This window comes from Gossypium arboreum, chromosome 5 (assembly GCF_025698485.1).
Source record: "Gossypium arboreum isolate Shixiya-1 chromosome 5, ASM2569848v2, whole genome shotgun sequence".
Taxonomy (NCBI): domain Eukaryota; kingdom Viridiplantae; phylum Streptophyta; class Magnoliopsida; order Malvales; family Malvaceae; genus Gossypium; species Gossypium arboreum.
In genome coordinates, this window is record NC_069074.1 from 28,562,328 (window position 1) to 28,576,672 (window position 14,345).

The 14,345-nt window shown below is 39.9% G+C and overlaps 1 pseudogene; it reads right to left on the reverse strand.

The window, feature by feature from the left end:
• Window positions 1-4,120: 4,120 nt before the first annotated feature.
• Window positions 4,121-7,031, reverse strand: LOC128293067 (uncharacterized; annotated as a pseudogene).
• Window positions 7,032-14,345: the final 7,314 nt, after the last annotated feature.

Below are 14,345 nucleotides of genomic sequence, written 5' to 3' on the forward strand. Positions count from 1 at the left end.
AATACTTTAGTCTATCAGTTTAAACTTCTTCATAACCCCTAAAAATCAGAACTTTAGCATTAGACATTAATTCCAAACTCTTTCTTAATTAGGTCCTAAAATTAATTTTCCATCAATTTTACTTGATAAAATCATCATATACCAAAAGTAAAGCTTCAATTCTATGATTATTCATCATATTGTTTCAGCACTCATCCTTAAAAACTTTAAAAATTAGCCATGGAATCAAAAAATAATGAAATAGTAAGTTGGACGCAATTGTAAAATTCCAAAAACATAGAAATTTCAAGGAGAAAGCAAGAATTAAACTTACATGAAGCTAGAGCATGAAAACCAGCTTGAACCCCCTTCCATGGCTGTTTTTCAGCTGATGAATATGAAGAGAAATGAAGAGAATTCTAGATATTCCAATTTAGTCCCATTTTTATTTAGCAAATTTTGGCAATTTTCCAATTTTGCCCTTATTTCACCCATTTCCTGATTTTTCTCAGCTATTGCTGCCCAAAATATCTCCTTTGGGCTTATTTTCACTTTAGGTCCTTCCTCATTTGACAATTGAGCTATTTAATCCTTTTAGCAACTTTTACACATTTTCCAATTTAATCCCTTTTATTTAATTGACCACCCAAACGTCAAAATTTTCTAACGAAATTTTAATACTAACTTATTGACATTCCGTAAATATTTATAAAAATATTTATGGCTCGGTTTATAACATCAAGATCTCGATACCTCTTTTTCAATTTCTTAACCAAATAAATCTTTATAAAACACAATTTACTATTTCAAAAATCTTTTAAAAACTACATTTGGCTCGTAAATATTAAATAATATAATCTACGAGTTCATTTGTCGGATTTGATGGTCTCGAACCACTATTTTCGACATCGTTGAAATTCAGGCTATTACATTCCCTGTTGACAAAACGTCGTGTAGCACGGGGGGACTAAATTGAAAAGCGCTAAAAATTATGGGGCCAAATTGAAAAACCATAGGAGCTTAATTGCGAAATCTCAGAAAAGTGGAAGGGCAAAATGCGCAATTTGCCTTCCGCTCAAAAACACGCGGATCCCGACTGAGCGGGTCGGTCGACCGACCCGGCCAAAACGACGTCGTTTTAATTAAAAAGGGGGGGACCAAAACGGTGCGTTTTGGTCCCCTATAAAAGATAAAAAAAAATTAAAAAAATCATTTGGAAAGGTAAAAAAGAAAAAAAAAAGAGAGAAAAGGGGAGAAGGGGAGAGAATCCGGTGGGGAAGCCGATCACCGGACCCTCACCGGCCGTCGTCCGTCGCCGGTGCCGGCCACCACGCATGGTGGCCTGATTTTCAAAAAAAGGTAAAATTTTTCCTTTTTTTTGTTGTTATTTATTTTATTATTTTATTATATTTTTAGTATATATATGTATAAAATAGGCCTAAGACCGAAACTAAAATGAAAAAAAGAAAAAAAATCACCTTAAGTTTTCTAGTTTTTGATTTTTGATATCTTTGATTTTCTGACATTGGTTGTGCTTCAAATGCTATTTTTGTATTATTATCTTTTGTGTATTTTCTGAACTGCCGAGAGAGAGAGTTTACAAGTTTTTGATTTGGGTTTTTATAACCCTTTTGCACCTATTTTCTATTATATCTGTCTTGTCTTCTTTCTTGCTTGCAGGGTGGTTGAACGGTGCTGCAGAGTTGGTGGCCGGTGGGCTGACGTCGGTGGCGTGGTGTCAAAAGGTGGTTGCGGCGTAAGTGGGAAGGGGATAGGTGGCTAGGGTTTCTGTTTTTGTTTTGATTTTGATTTTGGGTTGATTGGACTTAGGGTTAGGTATTGGGTTTGTTTTGTATTGGGCTAGTGGGTAAGGGTTGGTTTAGGTGGGCTAAGGTTTGAATCTGGTTGTAAAGGTTTAATTGTAATGGGTTTGAGGGTTTAAATTATTGGGTTATGGGTTTGAAAATGTAAGTGGGCCAAATTGGCCTATAACAGCTGCCCCTCTTTGCTCATTGTCGTGTAACGGGAATACTCATTGTCGTGTAACGAGAATAGAGCAAAGACACAAAAAAAGGCCAATTTTGCCCAGTCTTGTCGAGTCTTGACTTCTTTGGTGCTCTTCTTGTTCAGATAGTCTCCTTCCAGTCCACCATATCTTGTAGCTTTGGTTCAATCTACTGCATCTTCTGATATACGCCTTGTAGCTTCGATCTTCTCCAATGTAACTTCAATTGTATGAGATTTTGTGGCTTCGATCTACTTCCATGCAGCTTCATAAAGATAAGATCTACAGCTTCAATCTGCTCTTCTATCGCTTCAGTGAGATGAGATTTGTGATCTTCTCTTCTGCAACTCTAGAAAGACAAGATTTGATATCTTCGATCAGCTCCACTGCAACATCAGGGATGCAAAATCTGGTGTCTTCAATCAGCTCCAATCTTTACTCGGCATGTGATCTTGAGCTCAACTCATTTCTTGCAATATGAGTTGATTCTTTAAAAACAGATATTAAAAACAGAAATTGAAAGTAGCTCAGCATGTGAGCTGAGACTCAACTCACTTCTCACAATATGAGTTGAGTTTTTGAAAAGTAAAAATTAAAAACAGAGTTTGAAAGACAGAATTTGAAAATACCTCAGCATGTGACCCGAGGCTCAACTCACCTCTCGCAATACGAGTTGATTTTTGAAAAGCAGAAATTGAAATTACCTCAGCGTGCCCCGAGGCTCAACTCACCTCTCGCAATATGAGTTGATTTTTGAAAAATATAGATTGGAAAAAACAGAAATTGAAAATACCTCAGCGTGTCTTGAGGCTTAACTCACCTCTCGCAATATGAGTTGATTTAAAAATAGACATTAAGAACAGAGATTGAAAATACCTCAGCGTGTCCTGAGGCTCAACTCACCTCTCGCAATATGAGTTGATTTTTTAAAACATGAATTAAAAAACAGAAATTGGAAATACCTCAGCATGTGAGCCGAGGCTCAACTCACTTCTCGCAATATGAGTTGATTTTTGAAAACAGAATTGAAAAACAGAAATTGAAGTTACCTCAGCGTGCCCTGAGGCTCAACTCACTTCTCGCAATATGAGTTGACTTCTTTTTTCTCCTTTTTTTGTTTTTTTTTTGGAAAAAAATAAGTTGAAAGAATAGAAATTGAAAATACCTCAGCATGCGAGCCAAGGCTCAACTCACCTCTCACAATATGAGTTGATTTTGGAAAAGCAAAAAATAAAAACATCAAAATACCAAAACCTGTCATTTGGTAGAATTCAGGTGTCTTTTTTTTTAATCCAGTATAACTATCATTCAAATTTTATTGTTCTGCTGGAGTACCTGTGTATGTCATGCATGACGTTATCATGATATGCACATGTTTATCTTAAATGCCTTTATGCCTACATGATTATGCTATGCGCCTTAGGCATGTTTGTCGTATGTCATTTTTCGTCACGATTTTTTTATGATCTGTGTTCATTGCTTCGAATCTTGACTTTCTCTTCAGGCCCTATACCCGTGCTCATGCTTCATGAATAATCTGCGTTTCTTAGATATCACTCTTTTGCCCCTGGTTGAACTTTGTTCTTACTTTGAGACTCTTGTATTTGTCAAATTTTCATCCAGGTAATGCTTAACATTTCTTTTGTTTAAAGTATGTCATTTCACTATTTATCATGTAAATAAACACATAATGAGATGCATGAAAATGGTTAGGTAGGGGCAAAAGGCTACCTCACATTTATTTATTTCAAATGTAGCAAACAAAGAAAGTTAATAGTAAAAAGTGTCATAAATAGAAGAGGGGTCGTATTCAAAGAATACAAATGCTCTAGATATTCAACGCATGAACTCTTTCACGTTCCTCAATCAGGAATCTTTTCGAGTATGGCTTCTTGCGTAGAAGATTTCGAGCTTTCAAAAAATGCTTCAAATACTATAGTCTTGCTGTTTGACCCACTATTCGACCGCCTTATTCTTTAAGCCCAGGTTTGCCTCATTAGAATGCCCTTTTGGGTTTTCATCCTAATCTTTTGTGTTAATCAAGACGCCCTTTTCGGGTTTTCACCTTGATCATCTTTTTTTTTTTTAGATGCCCTTTCGGGTTTTCATCTTGATTTTATTTTTTCAAGCATAATATTTCTTTACAGCATCTGAATTCACTGGATTAGGTAACACCTTCCCATCCATCTCAGTGAGAATCAAAGCTCCGCCCGAGAATGCCTTCTTTACGACATATGGATCTTCCCAATTTGGTGCCCATTTTCCTCGGAAGTCTTTTTGTATTGGGAGAATCTTTCTCAGCACGAGTTCTCTTTCGTGGAATTCTCTTGGCCGTACTTTCTTGTCATGGGCCGCGATCATTCTCTTCTAGTACATCTGCCCGTGACAAATTGCCTTTAGACGTTTTTCCTCGATGAGGTTTAACTGGTTATATCGAGCTCGAACCCATTTTGCTTCCTCTAGTTTCGACTCTATTAAGACTTGTAGAGAGGGGATCTCGACTTCGATAGGTAGCACAGCTTCCATTCCATAGACCAGAGAGAAAGGAGTTGCTCCCGTAGATGTTCGCACAGATGTGCGATATGCATACAAAGCAAATGGTAGCTTTTCGTGCCAGTCTTTATATGTTTCGGTCATTTTCCCAATAATCTTCTTAATATTCTTGTTGGCCGCTTCAACAGCTCCGTTCATTTTCGGGCAATAGGGTGATGAATTATGATGCTTTATTTGAAATTGCTCACAGACTTCCTTCATCATCTTGTTGTTCAGATTCATGGCATTATCTGAAATGATTCTTTCAGGCAAGCCATATCGACAAATGATTTCCTTTTTCAAAAACTTGCAAACTGCAGTCTTCGTCACATTGGCAAATGAAGCGGCTTCTATCCATTTTGTGAAGTAATCAATGACCACAAAAATGAATCGGTGTCCATTAGAAGCTTTTGGGGAAATTGGCCCTATAACATCCATGCCCCACATAGAAAAAGGCCACGAAGAGGTCATGACATGAAGAGGCGAAGGGGCTACATGAATCTTATCGCCAAAAATTTGACATTTGTGGCATTTTCTTGCAAAACTAATGCAGTCGCTTTCCATCGTCAACCAGTAATAACTGAGTCTCATAATCTTCCTAGCCATAGTGAAACCATTGGCATGTGTCTCGCAAACTCCTTCATGGACATCTTCAAGTATTTTTCGAGCTTCAACAGCATCCACGCATCTCAAGAGCACTTGATATTTTCCTCTTTTATACAGGATGTCTCCGTCAAGAATAAATGCCGTTGCCATTTTTCTAATTGTTCTTTTATCGTTCTCATTTGCTTGCTCGGGATACCTTTGATTCTTGATGTATTCTAAGATATCATGGAACCATGGCTGCCCATCTGGCTCTTTCTTAATGCTGAAACAATGTGCAGGGACTTCATATATGATCATTTGGAGAGGCATTATTTCTGTTTCTCTATTTGCTTTGAACATTGAAGCCAAAGTGGCCAGGGCATCAGCCAGTTGGTTTTCTTCTCGTGGGAAGTAATTAAAAGTTATTTCTTTGAATTCTTTGATCAGTCCTGCCACTAGATCACTGTATTTAACTAATTTCAAATCTCTCACTTCCCAATCTCCACGGATTTGGTAAATCACCAATGCTGAGTCTCCGTATACCTCTAAAGTTTGTATGTTTCGTTCAATTGTTGCACGAAGTCCCATGATACAGACTTCATATTCCGCTATATTATTGGTACAAAAGAAATTCAGCCTGGCAGTGAACGGATAATGGTTCCCTTCTGGTGATACTAAGACTGCTCCAATCCCGTGCCCCAATGCATTCGACGCACCATCAAAGCTCATCTTCTATGACTTCTCTTTTGGTGCCTCGCATTCTTTTTTCGTGATTCACATCAAGTCTTCATCTGGGAAATCAAATCTCAATGGCTCGTAATCCTCTATTGTTCGAGTTGCCAAGAAGTCAGCTATTGCACTTCCTTTTATCGACTTTTGGCTCACATAGACGATGTCATATTCTGACAGTAAAATCTGCCATCGTGCCATTCTTCCTGAGAGTGCAGGTGATTCCATCATGTACTTTATTGGATCTAGCTTTGAAATTAACCATGTCGTATGATACAACATATATTGCCTGAGTCTCTGAGCTACCCAAACCAGAGCGCAACAGTATTTTTCTATGGACGAATACTTTGCCTCATATTCAGTGAACTTTTTACTGAGGTAGTAGATCCTCTTTCTTTCTTTCCTGACTCGTCATGTTGCCCCAGTACGCAACCCATTGAATTTTCGAACACTGTCACATACAAAATTAATGGTCTGTCTAGAATTGGCGGTACTAGTACCGGGGGATTAGACAAATACTGCTTTATCTTGTCAAAAGCCTTTTGGCATTCCCCATTCCATTCTCCGGGATTATGTTTTCGGAGGAGTCAAAAATTTGGGTCGCACTGGTTAGTGAGTTGAGCAATGAACCGAGCGATGTAGTTCAACCTTCCTAAAAATCCTCTGACTTTTTTTTGTGTGCGCGGAGGTGGTAACTCTTGAATGGCTTTTATTTTATCTGGATCAACTTCAATTCCTCTTTCCCTGATGATAAAGCCCAGCAATTTTCCCGAGGTAACCCCAAACGTACATTTGGCTGAATTGAGCTTTAGCTGGAACTTTCTCAGTTTGTCGAACAACTTTTTCAAGTTCATTACATGCTCTTCTTCCCCTCGGGATTTAGCAATCATATCATCAACGTAGACCTCTATTCTTTATGCATCATGTCATGGAATAATGTCACCATAGCCCTCTGATATGTTGCCCCAGAATTCTTTAATCCGAACGGCATTACCTTGTAGCAGAATGTTCCCCACATTGTTATGAAAGTAGTTTTCTCTATATCCTCGGGGGCCATCTTGATCTGATTATACCCTGAGAATCCATCCATGAAAGAAAACAATGAATGCTTTGCTGTGTTATCCACCAATGTATCAATGTGTGGTAAGGGAAAATTATCTTTAGGACTTGCTCGATTCAGGTCACGAAAATCCACGCACATTCGTACTTTACCGTCTTTCTTTGGTACCGGGACTATGTTCGCCACCCACTCTAGATATTTGGAGGCTTGTAGGAAACCAACATCAAATTGCTTCTTGACTTCCTCTTTTATTTTCAACAACATCTTAGGCCTCATTCATCTTAGCTTTTGTTGAATGGGTTTGCATTTTGGCTTTAATGGGAGCTTATGGACCACTACATCTTCATCCAATCCTAGCATGTCTTGATATGACCATGCGAATACATCTTTGTACTCGAGGAGCAAAGCAATCAAATTATGCCTGGTACCCCTTGAAATGGAGGTCCCAATCTTCACATCTTGCTTCCTTTCTTCAGTTTCCAAATTTATTGTTTCAACAGATTCTTGATGAGGCAAAATCTATTTATCCTCTTGTTCCACCATTCTTAGCAAGTCAGGAGACGAGACATAGTCTTCAGCATTTTCTTCGGCTTCGAATTCTTCTAAACGAATAGCCTTCTCAAAATCGATTTCAGGACTGGTAACGGGTTTGTTCATGCCATTGATATCTGAGCACCTGAAAATTGAATGGAAGAAGAAACTATAGAGGGGAATCCAAGTATTGGAACCAACAAACGAAATACTATGGCATGGCATGAGGCAAATGTAAGGATAGGCTATGAAATGAGAAAGTGATTGTGAAATTAGTGATAATGCGAAAGATCGTGACAAAATGCATTTTCATTGATGTTCATTTAAATGATAAAGAGCAAATCATAAGCTCTTGCAAAAGAATCCCTACTATTGCTTAGGGGCACACAAAAAGAATAGTATTTATATTGAGTATTACTCTGGAGAAGATTTAGAAACTACAAGGAGTTCCACAGCAGTCCAATTGCTCAAAACAAATCCAGGAGGACAAGGGCATATCGTTGAAACATCCTTAATTTTATCACTTCCTTTGTCAATGACATTTATACTGACATTCTGAAGACCCCTTTCAATGATTAACAGTGTGCTTCGTGGATTGACTTGCTAGGGGTCTATCATTCTTGCAGATGTAAATGTTTTTGACAAAGGAGGGTACGTCATGGGCTCCCATTCTATTTTTCGGCCTAAGGTTCTTGCGATCCTTCTTTCCTGATCTCTCTTCCATTGTTTTCTTCTTTGACGTATGTCCGACTGGAACCTCAAACCGTATCCGGCCCTGTGGTGTACTGGCTTTAAAGCCCTGACTATTCCTTGCTGAAATTCTCCCAAACCTTTCCTCGCTCGGGCTCCTCTCCCCACGGTCAGCTTGATACCCATCCTGGTATTTCTCGACAGTTTCGGCACGAGAATTCTGTTTCCCTTAGCGACAAATGTGGCATTGACAAATTCAAGAGATCGGAAGGAACATTCCATAGCATCTTTACTCACTTCAATATATGGTGCGTCGGCAGAAATAGATGCTATAATATCTTCTTCTCCCTCGACAGTGACCAAACAGCCATCCATGATAAATTTCACCTTTAGATGGAGGGATGACGGAACTACTCCGGCAGAATGGATCCAAGGTCTTCCCAAGAGGCAATTGTATGATGGTGTAATGTCCATGACTTGAAATTCAACATCGTATATATAAGGGCCCACTTCTAGAGGGATCTTAATCTTTCCCATGACCTCACGCCTTGTCCCATCAAATGCCCTTACAGTGGAATGACAGGGCCTTAAATAGGACAAATCCATCGGAATTTTGAAAAGTGTGGCTAAAGGCATGACATTGAGTGCCGACCCATTGTGGATGAGCACGTTCGGTATTATATAACCCTTACAATGGGTTATGATATGCAATGCTTTCACTGAGCCTCTACCATTGGGCGGTATTTCATCATCACTAAAAGAAATGAAATTATCCACATTCAAGTTATTCACCCACCTATCCAGCTTTTCAACAGATATATTGTTTGCCACATAAGCTTGATTTAACACTTTCAGCAGAGCGTTCCGGTGTGGTTCTGAATTCAATAGTAGAAATAATACCGAGATACGTGCTGGCTGCTTACTCAATTGTTTCACCACTTTATACTCACTATGCTCGATAAATTTTAAGAACTCCTGTGCCTCCTCCTCGTCTACAGGCTTTTTATCTTCTTGTTCAGGCACAGTTTCATGCTCATCTTCGGTCACGTGCATCGATGCTTTTCTTTTCTATTTCAAGTCACTGTTCTTCTTCACTGGTTCGACCTCTTTCGAATAACATCTCCTACTACGAGTGAAATGACCTACTTCCCCAACACTTCCAGTCATGACTTTGGGTTTTTCATCTTCAGGTGTGACGATATTGACGTCGTATTTCCATGGTACTGCTTTATTATCCTTGTAGGGGAAAGGGAATGGTACCTCGATTATCACTTTTGGTTTCACCGGCTCCTTCGCATCGTAATAAATTATTAACGGTCGGTCGATGCTATACGGGAAACCTGACGATTGATGGTCAGAGGCGTATATTTCTCCTCCATCGGCCTCTTCGCCTTTATAAAAGATCTCAATCTCTTTATTATCCATCATGTTTTGCAGTAATCTCCTGAACTCCTCGCAGGACTGAATGTCGTGTCCTTCAAAACCATGGAATTCGCAAAAACTTTGACCTTTTTCATTTCTTCCTTCGAATATTCTGTTAAAAAGACAGAGCAACCCCTTTTTAGCTAGTACCTCCCAAATTTTCTACAGAGGTGTTCTTATTTCAGAAACCCATCTTCTACTTTTTCGTTTGTCCTCTTTTCCCACTGCGCTCACATTTCCTTCGGTGTGGTTTGGGAACGGGTTCCCGGCCGTACTACTAGTACCATCAAATCGCAGAATACCTGCATCGATAAGTCCTTGAACTCTCCTTTTGAAGGCAAGACAATTCTCCGTAGAATGCCCCTGGTTCCTGGCATAATATGCACAACTAGCATTTGGATCGTACCATTTCGGGTATGGAGGTTTAAGGGGTGCCATGTAATGGGGAAATATTAATTGCTTCTCCAGGAGTTTTGGGTACAGTTCCCCATACGACACAGGAATAGGGGTGAATTGCGGTCTCTCGAGATTGGGCCTTGTTGGTCTTGGTTCATTTCTGGGTTGGCTTTGAGCTGGTAGAGTGTTTTGTGGGAATGTGGTGACGGGCCTTTGGTTGTTCATGGCGTATACGGGATAGGAAAGAGGTGGTGCTTGGTAGTAAGGGGTCTGAGGAGGATAATAAAAATTCAGAGGTGGATAATTTCGAGGTCGGGGTTGGTTTGGATATAGATTAGGGGTATAACAGCTTCCCATTCCCACCATATGGGCTTCTGGTTCTTTATTCTTCATGGGCGCTGCCCTTTTTGAACTTTCTGAACCTTCCATCCTTCCACCCTTCCACTTTTGATGGCATTCTCAATATGTTCTCCGGATATTATGATATCCGAAAAATCCTTCGTAGTACTTCCCACCAGCTTGTCATAGAATGGTGCTCTCAGAGTATTGATGAAAATGACTGTTATCTCAGTCTTAGTTAGTGGAGGCTCTACTTGGGCTGAGGTATCTCTCCACTTTTGCGCATACTGTCTAAAGGTTTTTGCTGGTTTCTTTTCCATCATTTGTAGGGTCATTCGATCAGGCACCATATCCGATACATGCTTGTACTGCTCACAAAAGGCTGACGCCAAGTCCTTCCAGGATCAAATCTTTTCCCTACTAAGCTGGTTGTACCACCGAAGAGCCGATCCTACTAGACTATCCTGAAAATAATGTACGAGTAGCTTATCTTCGTTTACATAACTGGTCATTTTTTGGCAAAACATGACAAGATGTGCTTTTGGACACCTTGTCCCATCGTACTTTTCGAGATCTGGTACTTTAAATTTTGGAGGCAAAACCAGATCGGGCACCAAACTGAGCTCTTTGGCACTCAGTACAGAGAAGGCTTCAGTACCCTCTATTGCTTTGAGTCTTTCCTCTAAGCTCCTATACTTCTCTTGAGCCTCGTGATCACTGGTTTTCAACTTGGCTATTTCTGTTAGATCGTCCAAATCTGGAACGAGTGGATCAGTAGGACTAGTCTCCGGGTTTGATATAAACATTTCTTGCCCTATCTGAGCAGATGGCACCACCTGTTGCTTCAGGTCTATGGGTTCCCCTTAGGTGTACCCTCTTTGTGTTACGTGGGTGTGCGGCAGAGTGAATCCTGGGGGATAGAGCGGATCTTGACTGTGATTAACTCTTGACCGAGGTTTCTCGACGTCAGGGCTCTGCATGGGTCCCTTTCCTTTAACTAAAGCTGACATCATTTCTATCATCTTGGCCATTTGATCCTTCTGTTCGAGTGATTCTTCTCGCGATCTCACCATTAAGTCTCTTGTCTCTTGCTGTGACTTAGCCAGTTGTTCTTGTAATTCTCTTTGGACTCTTTCCATCCTTTCGATTCTTTCATTGAACTCAGCCTCCATTGTTCTAGCTTGTCGACGCGTTCTATACGAATGGCGTGATTCCAGATTTGAAGTGTTGTGACTGCGAATTATATGATTCTAACCTTAGCGAATGATTATGGGATAGGTACATGCAATGAATGAATGAGTGCATAAATGAATGTCAATCATGAAAGAAATGCAAGAAATGGGTGTTGATTTCAAGATAGCCCCTATTTAGGCATTTCATTCATCAAAAGAGTTCATTACAAAACATTTTTCCATTTTCGATTCAACCATTACACAAACTTCCTAGCTATATCGCCGTATTTCTTTACTCGTACTAAGAACTCTGATATGTTTGATCTTCGACTTGGAAAGAATTGGCAAATGAGAATTTCAGCTTCTTCCGATAATTGTACCACGTGCATGGCTACCCCACAAACTTCATTGATCAAATAGCTAAGTTTCATTTCTTTTTCTTGGAGGCCCTCTTCGTAAGCGCGAACGTCTCTATCATACTGACTATTTTTTTCTTCCAAAGCCTTCAAGAGAGTATCTAGCTGTTGTTGACGATTTTGCAGCACATCTTCTAACTCTCGTATCCTCTCTTTTAGTTCTTGACGTTTAGATCGACTAGTCATTACCTCAGCAGACACAGCTTCATATTTGGCATTCTTCTTCCTCAGTTCTATCATAGCCCGCGCAGCCTTTTCTTTCTCTTTCTTCGCTTTTCCTTTCCAAAATTCCATCCCGCCTTTAATGTTGCTTATTTCTTCTTTCCATTCTGCCGACGACTTGCCCAGCCCACTATTCTTTATTGTGCTTCTTAACCTTTTATTTTCCAGATGAAGATCTCTTAAGTCATTTCTTACGACTTCAGCCTCTTTTTGCATTTTCTCGATTCTGAATCTTTCAATCTGAACGTCGATCTTCAATTGAAAGTTTTCCTCTTGAAGAGCAATAAGGTCCCGAGACATATTGGCCTTTTCTCGTTCAAATTCTTGTCTTGCCATTTCTAGCTCAGACGGCATTTCCTCCGAGAAAGGATTCTGGACGGTGTAGTTCGTTGACGAGATTTGCTGACTATTCACCCGTTGCTTCCTCCAGATGTCGTAATCTTAGGTGAGGGTATCAGCATACAGAGCCAATTCCATCAGATGAATTTTTTTCCAAGACTTTGCAATGTCTCGGACCCTCTTCATATACCCTACACTCGCAAAAGCTAACTCGGACTGTGCTAATCCTCCAGTGGCGGGTATGAATTGTCGCGAAGAAAATTACCTTTGGACTAATAACGGCACGTATCCAACTCCTCCCTATAACCCGAGTAGTGGTACCCAATCTTGATTTCCAACCTTGTATAACAGAACTAAAGGACGGATCCATGGTGCTCTTCAGGTTACATCTTCAGCTCGAAGGTTCTGAAAAATTGAAACCCAATGCTCTTCGGTGACATCCTTTAGCCATTCTCTCTCAAGATAGGCTTCCAACGGGGTGAAATTTTTTGAAAACATGTGGTATGGTGTGCACTCTACTTTCCAGAAATAGCTCAAAATCCAGACATTAAGTTACTGCGCGCATCTGATAAAACGTCCATTCCCCACTTTCCTACAATTGTTTAAGGATCTGAAGGTCTCGGCTAAGATAGTCAAGAAAGGGTTGATTCCTTGTTTTAATTTTTCGAAGAAATCCACCACCGCAACTTCTATGTGTCCAAAGACTTTCGGGAAGATGATCAAACTGTAAATGGCTAAAGCAAATAGATTTACCCTTTTCAACATGTCAGATGGTTCAGAACCAATTCTCGTAAGGAAGACCATGGAATGCAAATGGTTTCATTCTTCTTCTTTATCTGTTTTTCGGCTCATGCGTCAATCATGTCTGTCAATCTTACTAACTTCTTCTTAAAGGTCATCGGCTTAGGCTCCTTCACATATACTTTATAGAATTACGCATTTTCAACACGAAGCAAAGCAACGTACTCCTCTATAGTCGGAGTCATATCTTTTCGATTGAAGGTAAAACATTGGTAAGCCGGATCCCAAAATCTGACCATGGCTTGGATCAATCATTCGTCTACGTTGACAGCAATCAAATTGGCTATGTCCCCATATCTTTTAGTGAAGATACCCCTAGTGTCTGAGTCCTACTGATTCCAAACCTGAACCAAATCTTCAAGGTTATTCTAGCGAACATTTATAGTATACGTGCTTGGGCAGATTGGCAATACATCCCTCCACTCGACTATCTCCTTTTTCTTTCTGAGTTTTTAGAGACCAGTCCCGAACCACGGCATTCTTCTCGGTTGTTTGTATAATTGACTCTTCTATTAGAAACCCATTTTTTGGCAACCAATCTCTAGTCAACACCTTCCTAATATGATGCCTATAATGCATGATGCAAAATAAGAACACAGACAAATATCTTGGTTAGTACAACAAATATGAATAACGGAAAATCAAAATAGAAAGTGTAAATGTCAAGGAAATAAAGGGTAAAAGGCGTTCCTCCCATGTACTTATTTTGGTGACTATTAACGGACGGAGGTTCGGCATGGCTCTAATTAGGTGGCTCGTACGGTTCACTATATGTGATTTCGATTCTAGACAGGTACTCGAATTATTCGTACCGTCATCTACTAAGATTAGTACGAAGCCTCGGTCGTAGCCCCAGGCTCACGAGTTCAATTCGAGGGATTACATTTACTTATGCCTATGCGGAGGGACAAGTTAACTCATGAAAGCATAAGTCATATGTAACCCGAAAGTATTCACTAGCCTGTGCGGAGGGACGAGTTAACTCACAAAGGCATAGCATTTACTTTCACTTAAATGGACGGAGCCCGGGTATAGAGCTCATGTTATGCAAGAATGCACGTGCGCGGTGTGTGGGGAGAAACTCACAAACTTTTAAATTTTATTTAAAAACTAAACCAAAACTAAAA